Raw genomic sequence first — 12,028 nt, 5'->3', positions numbered from 1 at the left:
TTGACAAGGCTGCTTTGTAGCACTGCTCAGAGCAACGATAAATTTCTTCAAGTGTGTGACTAAGAGCTGCCTGAAAGGCTTTAGCGTCATTCTGCCCATCGTTCTTCATAAGCTTCTGCATGGCGATTTCATTTGTTTCTTCATTATCTGTACAGTTTCCCTTCAGTGGATGTCTGTGGACTCCTTCACATCTGGATCCAATTAGAGATCACTCTTTATGTGGATCTAATTATCTGTCTCTACATGTGCTCAGCAGAGACACGATTATTAATAAGAGTTTGAGTGTGGCTTTACATTTTCAAATTGCCTTTTGCTTTTATTAGGCATCCTCAATAACTTGAATTCCAGTCCTAATCCTGACTCAAACTTTTAGAAAGCTCTTCAGGAAAGTGGGGCACATGAAAGTTGAGTAATGTTTTTCCCCTAATAAGTGAAGGACAAACCAGGAGCAGGGCTGTGCAGTGACATTTCAGATAAGGAATGGGTTTTGCCTAACTTGTTCTTTGCCTTGTTGGTTAACTGAGTCATGGCTGTTGTGTTACTGCCTTACTGTTATTATTAAGAAGGTTGTAGAATTGGGTTTATATATTCCTCGAAGGATTTAATAATTTTTGGCTGTCCTGCCTCTAGTTCTTTTATTAATAAAACAAGACAAAACTGTTTTGTTTTGGAGATTTTTTTACTATTATTATTATTATTATTATTATTATTATTATTATTATTATTAGGTTTTGGCTGCTGTGCCTATTTTTTCTTTTTTAATAAAAAACAACAATTACAACTGTTATATTTTGGGGTAACACACTTGTATATTTTTTTCTCCTTCTTCCCTATTCCTCAGTCTCTCCATTTTCTTGAGGGAGAACTTTGTGCCCACAATCAGGAGTCAGCACTTAGCACTTTCCTTGAGGAATGAGGATATATTCTAAGTTGTTCTGATACGAAAACATCTCAATTTATGGGATTGCTATCACAAGGAGCAGTGCTGAGTTCTTCTCTCACTTGGATTGGAGCAACATTGCAAAGACGCCAGAGCCTCTGCTCCATATGAGAAATGAGAGATGACAGAGAACAGTTGACTCAAAGGATAGACATTGGCGAAAAGAGAGTAATCAGGCTCTATTGGCATCATTTCAACTTCTAGGGTGATCCAAATTGACATTCCATCATCATTTTTGTTTCATGTCAAACTACATGTTAAAAATTCTACCTTTTTTTTTTTTTTTTTTTTTTGAGAAAGCATGGGCTACCGCTGGCTACAAAGGATTTCACTGCACATTTATTATTTTGTTGCATTCTTTTTTTAGGACTGTTGAAGGAAGTGGTGGTGTAAGTTAGCAAGGACACAAATCCAGTGAAAATAAGCAGAAGTTACTGACAACCCTAATGTGTCTCACCTAGAACTCAAAACCTCAGATTTAATTTTGTGCTATGATCAGTTGAACTTCATTTCTCTATAACTTCTTTTTAAAATTTGCTTTCTCTCTCTGTGTCTCTGTGTGTGTTGTTGTTGTTGTTGTAGGTACACACTCGTGCGTATGTTCAGAGAGGCTAGAAGAAGTGCAGACCATCTGGTGCAGGAAGGAGGTGGTTGCGATCCATTAGGTGAAGATGCTGGGCATCAAATTTTAGTCCTCTACAAGAGTAGCAAGCACCCCTGACCACTAAGTCATCCCTCCAGTCCCTGTAATGATGATTTTTAACAATGTGACTATGTGAAACTTTAGGAAATGGTTCTATAGAACAGATGCTTGGGGTAATGTAAAGTTCAAGTTGAGGGGTGCATTGTTTGCCTCTATTGAATCTCTCACCATTGACATGTCTCCCTGCTCAATTGAGGATGTAACCCAGAATTTCTCAGTTGGCTATATTTAAACATATGGCCTTGCTAGGATTGTGGTCATTGAGGTAGACTCTAATGCAATGTGGCTGGTGCCCTTGTATGAAAGGAAGATTTGGGACCACAGAGGGATACTGCAGTGCAAACATAATATGAGAACAGAGTGAAGAAGTAGCTAGGCCAGAAACAGGAGACAAAAGACCTATCAGACTACTTGACATTGAACTCTTGGATTCTATATAGGTAAATAAACTATTTTCTGCTGTTTAAGTCACCCAATATATGGTATTTTGTTATAGCTTCTTTAGCAAACTAATATAATCTACATCTAAAATTTGTTATTCATGTAAGCATTGGCTTTTAATTTCAAGAGTATGTACATACTTTGTGGAATTTCCAGTTACTTTCAAAGTTATACATATTATGTAAAAATATGGATTCGTTGGATAAAGGAACTACCTATATACCAGATAAACTTTTTTTCATGGACTGCATAGGTACTGAGTGATTAAACTATTTGCACACTAAACATTTTTTAGTGGAAATAAATCAAAACTATTAAATGTACAGTACAAACATAGGTGTTCAGATGTCCTCAGAGTGGGAAGAGTCACTTTATACTGGGGTGGTTAGAAAGATTTTGGCTACTGAGTTGAGAGTATCACAATTGGGAGATGTATCAGGGAAGCCTTTCAGATAAAGGAAATATCACAAAACAAGCAACACTTCCAAAGATATTTAGACCATAAGGTTAAGTCAGGCAGCAGAAAGATCCCAAGGGGAGAGCTAGGGGGAGAATGAACCTGCTTACCTAGAACAAAAGCACACTCTGGGACTGGGGAGAAGGCCTAGCAGATGATGTGCTTGCTGTGCATGTCTAAAGGCCCGAGTTGGGATACCTAGCACCCCTGTTAAATATTGAGCTCGGTAGTAGTGTGGCCTTCTTATTCTCAGTGCTCAGGGTTGGGGAGAGGCAGCTACAGGTGGATCCCAGCGGCTGGCAGGTTCAGGGTGATTTCCTGTCTCAAAACATAGGGTAGAAAGAATAGAGTGGGACAGTCACCATGGACCACTGGCCTCCATACAGACATGCATCAGCATTACCACCTGAACTTACACATGCTTACATACAACACTTACACTGTCATGTTCACATACAACACACACACACACACACACACACACACACACAGAGACATATAAACATCGTGGAAAGTTTGACTGTCAGAAATGTTAATTTAGTTTTTATTTTAAAGGTGAAAAGATGGCAAACCACTGATGGTTTTTCAGTGGGAAATCATTTGATTAGAGCCTGTTTGAGAGAACTTCTCTTTTGGAATCCCTGTAGAGTGTGCTAGAAGGATTCAAGGCAAGGGCCTTAAGGCAGTGAGGGAGACAATGTTAGCCATGGTCTTCCAAGGAGATTGGGGTCTGAACCTACATTGCATCTAAGAAAGAATAAAAGTTTTCCTTAGTGCTCACCTGGAAATTTGTGCCCAAGTGTCACTTTTCATCTGATTTGCTTCAGGCTATGTGAAAAGCAAGGGCAGGTTAACCCTTTCCACACACATCTAGATTCTTTTTAAAATGCTAACTGGATCCTTGTTCAGCTACCTCATACAAGCGACTTGGCAAATTCTAATAATAATATTCTTTCTTGAAATAAGATCTTTATATATTTCTTCAGTTACTAATTCCCCCTGGTGCCTTTCATAAGATGCATGAAATCTCCTCATTATTACTAAATGCCCTTGCAGATATAAAACTATTTATTGCTTTGTGGGAATTTTTCTTCCAACACCTGTTCTTTTTTAAAAAAGAAAATCTCTAAAACTCCTGAATTCATGATTCTCTTATTCATTCATTTCCCTCCGTCTGTCCTTTTTCTTCCTCCCACTTCTCCTTCCACCCTCCTCCTTTTTGGTAACAAGTGTTCAGCCCAATGAATTTGTGTTCTCACAGGATCTACTGAGTAATGCATTGGTTTGCTTTCTCTTTCCAGATGTGGTTTAATTGTTCAACATAAAGACATATGCTGAGATTTATGGAGAACTCCCTTCAGAACTCACTATTATCATTATGTGCCAATTTAAAGCCATCAATGACCAACCAGAGATCATTTCTGCCCTTCAATTAAAGCATACTAGATGGGCAGGATATGGTAAACCAGATGCAATAATTAAGAGAACAGTTTAACTGTTCGTTTTGCACATTGCTGTTTGCTACAGCACAGCCATTAAACAAAAAGGAAAGCCAAGAAGGGTTGTATGGCCTCATAAAAATTCCATTTGGCTTGGAAATACAGTACCATTTTACATTAATGTTAAACACTCCAAGAGATAATTACACAGCCATGAGTCAACTGTGTCAAATAATTAAATACAGGAAATGGATCGATGAAAAAAAAAAGAAGTTCCCTTTCCTTGAATTCAACTCTTTTTAAATAAATTAAAGAAAAAAATCACCACCTGCATTAAAGAATTCTCTTTGGAAGCCACATCTCTTGGGAACTGCAGGTGGCAGCAGGGAAAAGATATTAGTATTAGCATTCCACATACACAGGAAACTATTCCCCCTGGGGACTCCAAGACAGTGCAATAGGACCAATTATCTAGGAAGAGTAATTGTATGGCAAATACATCAGGAGATCTCAGAGGCCTGCATAGCATTTGTTAAGTTGTATAGGAGATAAATTATTACTTTCTAGTGAGGTGATTATGGTAAAGTATTCCATGGAATTATAATGAAACATTTTCTGATTAATAAAGCATAGAAATACACACACACACACATACACACACACACACACACACACACACACACACACACACACACACACACCCTAGTCATTCATTCCTACTGCCAGATATTTCATGTTGAATATTTGTCTGGAAACACATTTATTACTTCACATGTATTACTATTACAATTTATTATTCATATATTAAGTGCATTTGAAAATATTCCTCTCTCCCTCCTTTGTCTTCACTCCTTTAGTCCTTTACTAAATAAAAATGCCTACTTTAACCAAGTCTGTGAGTGACAGACCAGTCTGCTTTGGAGTGAGTGAATGGCTGTTGTGATACATATTTTCTTTAGAGGACAGAGGTATCACTCCTCTCTGACAGCAGGTAGTTAAGTCTATTAAAGCATCTTTTCTTCTGAGTTTTTAAAGGTCCTTGAAATGAGAGTTTTCAGAATTCCCTGGCCTCCAATTAAGTTGTTGAGGGAGAAGCTAGCGAGGTTTCTCCTAAGAGTTGGATGTTCAGGGCAAAAACTAGCTGTTAACTTAATGAACCAATCAAAGGAATTTATAAAAAGATATCAGGCAAGGGGGAACCAGGAAAGGAACTGAAAGGGAATTAATCAGGTATGTGAAATCAAGAGAGTGAATTAGGTAAAAATTACTGAATTTCTAAGAAGTGATAATTTCATTTGAGTTAAATTTGACCTTAGTTTTTGAGGATTTTTATAATAAAGAGCTATGTACTCAGATTCTTGTTGACTTTAGGCCAGGAAGTTAGATCCCAAACCCTGGAAGTTAGAGAAAGTCCTACTCACTAAACTAATGTGTAAGCTGTACTTTGATATTTGCACTATATATAGATTTTCATTGTTGTCTTTTATGGAAGGAACATTTAAATCTATATTATCAAGTCAAGTGCACTAATGAGCCATTTGAAGAAGCATTCAGAGAAGCTACTGTCAGGGACTTTCCAAGTTGTGGCGACTTAAGTATCATGAGCTTGTGATAAAGGCCACTTTTTATGATACAAGCCCATAGAAACCACCTGTATTACATCCCGAAGTGTGGCTTTTCCTAATACTTTATGGCCATTTCTTATAGAGATTATGCAAGAGGAGTATTACCCAATACTATGGTGAATAACTGTTAGGGTTATCTTATTAGAGTGTAAAGTTAGTTAGGTCTCTTACTCTTTATGTTAAGGGTGTGGTAGCCCTGTTATTCTTTGTTGATAATTCTTCTAGTCTGGATATCCAGAATGCAACACAAGGTATTCCATGCCTTCTGTCTCCAGGGGTGACATGTGACTCAAACCAAATCAATTACAATCCTTCTCCAGACTGCGCTAAACTCTTAGTTAAAAAGAAATATCAATACTTTCCATCCTGAGGATATGTACCAAGAGCTAATCAGAGAAAGTGAACCAGCTTGGAGCTAAGTGAAAGATAAATAACCCACAATATCTTGATAATAGCAAGCTCTTAAAACCATTTTAATACAGCTTTGTCTTTTTGTGATTTGAGTTAGCTTTCAACCAGTGATTTGTCCATCTTGGATAAATTTTTGTCATGTGCATCTTAGGATCAAATATAATTTTAAAACATAAAATATTATTAACAATATTTGATGCAAAGTTATCTGTTTATAGCTTTCAAGAATAGAAAAGAGTTGAGATGCTCTCTTAGGTTTTCAGGTACATGTTGACAGATAGAGAAAGAGTCAGACTTCAGGCCATTCCAGAATTTTAACCTCTGGTTTCTTGGGAACCTACCTCAGAGAGTTTGATGATGTATCTCTAGGATACAGCTAGCTCAGGAATTTACACTTCTAAAGTGCTTGTAAGGTACTGATAGCTGATACAATGTGAACAATAATTACATACTAGTATTTGCTGTAGAGAAAGGATCATGTGAGCAATACAAAAGCCTTTCCAGCTACTAACATAGTAATGATAATTAAGGCCATAGCAAGGGAGTTTCCTCAATCAGCTTCCCACCATTACAGGAGTTTGTTATTATAGGGGCTTTGTAAATTTAGAGCTCTTCACTCTTTGCTTCTGCATGACATATTACCATACCACATTTCCCTTATAAGATATAATGTGCCTCTCACTAGCTGATATCTTAAGCATTAAATATCAGTGTTGATTACAAGTTTTTTCTCATTCTAGTTTTGGAAGATTTTTGTTAAAGAATTCCTTCCGAAGTAAATTTATCATGACCTTAATAATCATCCACATAATGACTTAATTTTCTTCCTCATGGGATAGGTTGTTAAATATTTGAGGGCCTTCCGTTTTTGGGGAAGGCACCTCTGATTGGTTCTTTCTTCAATAGTACCTATATCATTGTTTCCATCTTAGTGGCTGTTCTCTGAAGGTACTATGAGTTTTGAATGCATTTTAAGCTACATGCTTAAAACTACTACTTTGGTTAACACAACCAGAAAACAGGAGTGCAAGGTAGCAATGTCTTCCTCAGTGATGGCTATCAGACTTGGATTTACGTAATCGAAGACAAAACTCACTAGTTCTGGCAGACAGAGTTAATTTTGGGAGGTTTAGACTTAACTATTGCTAATTGCTTAAGTGCTGTTGGAGTCTTCACTGTAGCTGGCCCTTTAAAAACATTTTTTTTATACAATTATCTTGCTAGGTGTCTCAGTAACTCTGTAATTATCATATTACATAACAAAAAATTACATGAAGTATTGCAAGCATTGGATATACAAAGAATGACGATATGTTTTGTCACCCGAAAGTTTACTTTTATGAGAGTACAAAAAAAGATGCTATTAATAACTACTCCAATGTAAATAAGAAGGGATTTGGACAAACTGGGTCAGTTAAAGAGCCAAGTTGCCCAACTATAGAAGAATTAGACCTGATATTAAAACAGTTGTTAATTAACAAGGTTTAATTATCACAGTGTACTTCAAAACATGTACACAATGAATACATAGACTTACATGTTAATTAAAAATAATTAATGAAACCAAGGTTTATAACTGGTATTTTATGCATGCTTCAGTCTAAAACAGATAGAAATCAAACCTTGAGATCTTTTGTTTACTAACTATGGATTTTTAACCATTTGAAAAGAGTTAATTTACTTAGCTATGGTTTGTTAATTTCAGTAGAATAATTTTATCCTTTCACTCTCCATTGTGGCCCCTCACTTTGGGTAGACTGAAAGCTAAAGGATGTCTTGGTTGACAGAGATTTCTAGGTTGGCTAATCTTTTTTCTTTGGGGAGGGATGGAGCCAAAAACTCCAGTTTCTAGCCAGATTTTTCAGACAGCACTCCCATACTCCCTACTTATCACTTGGGATACTGTTTCCTTCTCTGTCAAACAGTATGACCAGTTGAGGCCACTGTAAAGAATTTAATTAATAACCACCAATGGAATGGTAGGCGCCTGGGCTCCACCCAAGGTCTCCAAGCTGAAGATCTGAAGAATTCCAAACCCTCTGATTCTTCTTGGGTATAGAAGGAAACGCTTGCAGGCTGACTGCCAGCCTGTCCTCAGCTCAACTCAAGCCTCACCATCCATTTGGGAACAGGCAATTTAAAAACAAAACCAACAAAAAACATAATTCAACCCTTCTTCCAAACAAATTCTGTAAAGTATCAGATTAACGAAAAAGCTTTCATGTTTTCTTTGTTATTGTTTTCTAACCTCCTCTCTAGAGGTTGCATATGTTCCATTTCCTGACTTGTAGTCAGAACCAGGCTCCAGGATTGAATGAAATTTCAGAGGCTGAGAGAAACAGGCTTTGAATAGAGTTTTGAGGGTAGAGGAAAGGCATGGCTCTGATGCCCAAGACTCCCATTTTCTTGATTCTGCTTGGTATTTTTGTATACGAACCTCACTAATTATAACTACCTTCCAAATATTCTTTTAAAGATAAAATTTGTGGCTCATTTACAAATTAAAAAAATCATTTAAATATAATGGGTACCATGCTGTGAATAATATCTCATTTCTGTAACTCTGTCTTGACACTCTTAGAACAAGGAAAGGGTGCAGTCCATAAAATTAAATCCCATGTTTGAGGCCATGTAGATGCAGACCATTGAGGACTTAAATGTGAGCACTAATGCTCTTACTTTAAAAGCCACTGGCTTCTTACTAAAGAAGCTCAACAACAGGCTGATGAATTCAAATTATTTACTTGTTGATTTTATTTAAGTGCACCAAATGCTTCTGAGCTCCTTAGTCAAAGGACAAACGCTGCAGGAAACTCAAGCCAGGACTCTGTCCACTCCGCATGAAGCCAGACCCAAGAGATTTAATCTTATTTACATTTCCCAAAAAATGAATACATCGGAACCAAATCTGAGTTTTCGGGAACTCATAGTGCGTGCACACACACACACACACACACACACACACCACGAAAAGCAGAAAATATAGCAACCTTCTGGGCATGGTAATTGGCTCCCTTGGTCCCCAAGTCACATCATACCTGAAGTCCACCTGTGAAGAAGGCTCGCTCAATGCTTTATGTGGTAAACCTTTCATTTAGACTTCTCATGACAGATGTGGTACCAAGTGTTCTCCACACCCTATAGGCGGAGGCTGCTTACTTCATTACTGGCACAGCTATACCTAAGACATGTAGCTTACATGAAAAAAAAATGAACAAAACACAGACTATCTCAGATGATCAGAAACTAGGAAAACAATGTTGCGAGTTTCAGCTCAGAAAGCTCTGGTCTCTGCTAGGTAGAGTCTTTCAGGTGCCTTCTGTGGTAGGCTCCTGCCCTGTTACTTGTTTTCTCCTATTTCCAATGACCATCTCCTTTGTCTTTCTAGATAGGATTGATCATGTTACCTCTGGACCTCTTTCTTGTTTATCTTCAAAGCAGATGCTGAGACCCATAACCAAGCCTTCGGGAGAGTGTAGGGAATCATATGAAGGAAGGAGGAATTAGTATATCTTTGAGGGGACTGGGAGCCCCACAAGGTCCAAATATATCTGAGTACAGGGGTATTCTATGAGACTGTTTATCCAACCAAGGACCATGCATGGATATATCCTATAACCCCTGCTCAGACATAGCCCATGGTAGCTCAGTATCTAAGTGGATTCCCTAGTAAGGGGGACAGGAATTGTTTCTGACATGAACTCATGAGCTTTCCCTCCCCCCTGAGGAAGGCACAGCCTTGCTAGGCCACAGATAAGGACATTGCAACCATCCTGAAGATACCTGATAAGCTAGGGCCAGATGGAAGGAGAGGAGGACACCCCCTCTCAGTGGACTTGGAAGGGGGCAGGGAGGAGATGAGGTAGGGAGGGGAGGATTGGGAGGGAAAGAGGGAGTGGGCTACAGCTGGGATACAAGTGAAGGTATAAAATTATTTAAAAATAAAAAATATTAATATATAAAAAAGAAAGCTCTGGTCTCTGGAGATTATTTGAGGGTGAGAATTCGAAATGTTAACGGGAGATGATGAGGACAGAGCTTAGACACATTTGTCATCGCTGCTTTTCAAATTCGTCCCCCACTCCTCATCATACACATAAAAAGGGAACCTGCATTGACATAATAAAAATGAAAATTATGAAACTCTTCATGGCTCAGCTGGGTTTTAAGCAATCCACACTACTTAGGAAATAATTAACACATTTTCTCAATCAGGCTAGTTGAACCTTCCAAGTTATGACCATAAACTTGGCAAAGTTCATTGTATGTTTTAGTTTCCCAGTTTGAATGCTTCTCTCCTTTGATTACTATTCAATAATCCTCGTGGTACAGTAAATTATTGCAAAACACCATTGTCATTCTAGAATGGGGTATAATTACTGCAAAAACATTAGAAATTGTACTAGCTTATTCTATTTTTACTTGCAAAGAGCTGATTGGGTAATTTGTTACATTATTTCTGAAGAAAACAGCATAAGGTGTAATGTTATAAAGAATAATTTTCCAGAATGTCTCTTTCATATAATAACAACTAATATGATAAAGGGCAATTATTTACAGGGCAAAAGGAAGGAAAGCAATTCTATTTATTGTGTAGCTATTTTGATTATCACCTAGGTCGTTACTATGAATGAGTTTTGTAAAGAGGAAGCATTAACTGTGAGTATTATTCCTTTCACTCATCAAGCACTTGTCTGATGCTCATTAGATTCCAAACATTGCGCTCAGTGAACACAGCTTGTAAAGATGAGTGAGGCACAGCAAACACTGAGCTGAAAAGAGACAGTACTGATGGAGGTCGGCACAAGCAGCAACATCTCCTCCAATGCTGCCAGTTTGCATGTCTACTAAGGCTTGGGTTGCATTTCTAGCACCAGGAACAACAGAAGTGATAGCATCAAAGTCTCTGACTTGTTAGAATTTGGGAGGGTAGTAAATATTCATTTTTAGGTAGTTGTAATTATAATAAGACAAATAAGGTGATACAAAGGATGGAGGGTGGGTGTTCAGAGACAAAATCCCCAGAGAGATGATTCAGGAAATAGACTATGAATAAACTGTTTCATGAAAGAGCCTATGTAAAGTTATGGGATTGAGTCATCAGCAGAGAGAAAGAAAATGGCAAATTTGAAGTGTTGAATGTAGGTAGAATGGGTTCACCAAGCAAACTGAGGTAGCCTGCACAGTTAGAAGGAAAGGAAAAGATTTCATAGAGGAGGTCTGTGTCACAGGAGTGACAAGATCACTTGTTTGGGGTAAAAAAATAGAAGAGTGTGTTTGGAGGATGTACAGTCATACACTGCCTAGCAGGAATACATTTTGAGAAATTTATTAGTTGATGTCATCACTGTTTGACTAGCCTGGATTATAGTTGCACAAAGGTTGCATAGGCCAAACCCTTTACATGGCTGTCAATGCGACTGAGGCACACCAATTTTATGAGTCTAGTGTTGTTGTAATATGCCTTTTGGGGAAAGGGTGAATCAGCTTTCTTTAACAGTATAGCCCTTGAACACTTGTCCGCATTCCAATTGAAGGCCATACATCCAAAACTACATGAACAGCACAAATTAAGTTTTCTGTTTGAGGAGTTTCAGAATTGTGAGATATTTTAGGTATTTGAATTTAATGTTCTGCAGGTAGTAGAAATTAGCATTTTGAGCCCAGGGAAAACATTATAATTGAAGACATACGTGCTTCAAGTTACTGCATGCAGGTAGTTGTTCATATCATGGATTTAACTGGTTAACCTAGAGATGGAGAGTGGAGAGGTGACAAAGCCTAGTATCTGTGCAGACTATGCCATAAAGAAGAAGATTTTCCATAATGAGTAACGTAGCCTCCGGGCCAGGAAACAAAGCAAAATGCATTGAGTAGAAACATAAGTGGGAAAAGAAGTAAGATGATTACCGAGAACTGGGTGAGAATGAAGCTCTTCACAGATAAATGGAAACCATGACTTCCTTTAAGAAAAGTTTGGGTACATTTGGAGAATAAAATTCTTATTACGAT

Source organism: Psammomys obesus, unplaced genomic scaffold, assembly GCF_907164565.1.
Source record: "Psammomys obesus unplaced genomic scaffold, mPsaObe1.curated_primary_1811, whole genome shotgun sequence".
Lineage (NCBI taxonomy): Eukaryota > Metazoa > Chordata > Mammalia > Rodentia > Muridae > Psammomys > Psammomys obesus.
This window is presented reverse-complemented; position numbering follows the sequence as displayed.